The sequence below is a fragment of the Rhea americana genome, unplaced genomic scaffold (assembly GCF_003343005.1).
Source record: "Rhea americana isolate MKP2758 unplaced genomic scaffold, rheAme1 scaffold_1285, whole genome shotgun sequence".
Taxonomy (NCBI): domain Eukaryota; kingdom Metazoa; phylum Chordata; class Aves; order Rheiformes; family Rheidae; genus Rhea; species Rhea americana.
This window is the reverse complement of record NW_028185356.1, coordinates 1-1,101: the sequence shown is the minus strand read 5'-3', so window position 1 is coordinate 1,101 and position 1,101 is coordinate 1.

The following is a 1,101-nucleotide window of genomic DNA, read 5'->3' as shown; positions in this document are numbered from 1 at the left end:
CCGCTGGGCGCCGCCATCTTGTCTTACGGCCCTGGCCCGGCGCCTTCAAGATGGCGGAGCGCCGCGGACTGTTCCACTCCCTGCCCGGCGGGGGGGCGGGGAGGGCGAAACCATTATGTGTTTTAAACTCTGTGAAAGCGGGGGGGGGGTGTTGGGTGGCCCCAGGTCGTCGCCAGCCGAGGGGATCGGGTTGAATTTACGGGCTTTAATTCAATGCGGATTTTTGAGGGGGGGTCGTCGAGGCAGCAGCCTTTGCACGCAGCCGTGTGGTGCACGCACACGCACGTTGCACGCGCACAGACGTCGCACACACCCATGTGGTGCATGCACATGCACACGCATGTTGCACGCGCCCCTGCGCCGCGTGCACGCGCACAGACGTCGCACACACCCATACGGTGCATGCACACGCACACACGCGTTGCACACACCTCTGCGCCGCGTGCACGTGCACAGACGTCGCACACGTCCATATGGTGCGTGCACACGCACACACACGTGTTGCACACACCTCTGCGCCGCGTGCACGTGCACAGACGTCGCACACGTCCATATGGTGCGTGCACACGCACACACGCGTGTTGCACACACCCCTGCACTGCATGCACGTGCACATGCATTGCACACGCCCATATGGTGCATGCACACTCGCACACACACACACACACACACACACAGAGCCCTCGGAGCCGCTGGTCCCGGTTCGGCAGCCCCCGGAGCCCACTGGAGCCACCGATCCCAGTACCGGTCCCGGTTCTGCAGCAATCCGGAGCTGCCGGTGCCGGTTCTGCCGGAGCCGGATGCCGGGGCAGCGCCTGCACGTCGCGCTGGTCCCGTCCGTCGCGCTGGTCCCGCCAGCGGAGCCGCATCCCGGCCCCGACCCCCGTCTCCTCCGAGCGGGGCGTCCCGGCCCCCCCGGATCCCGGCCCGACTCCTCTCCCCGCGCAGGGGCCGGGCTGGCGGCTCCCGGGGGCCCTGCCGGGCTGAGCTCCACGGCCCGTGATTGCCCGGGAAGTACTTGCAGGGCCGAGGGGTGGAGATGGGGGAGAACTTGCTGGAGGCCATCGAGGAGCGGAGCCTGTGGCCTCCAGGCTGAGGAGC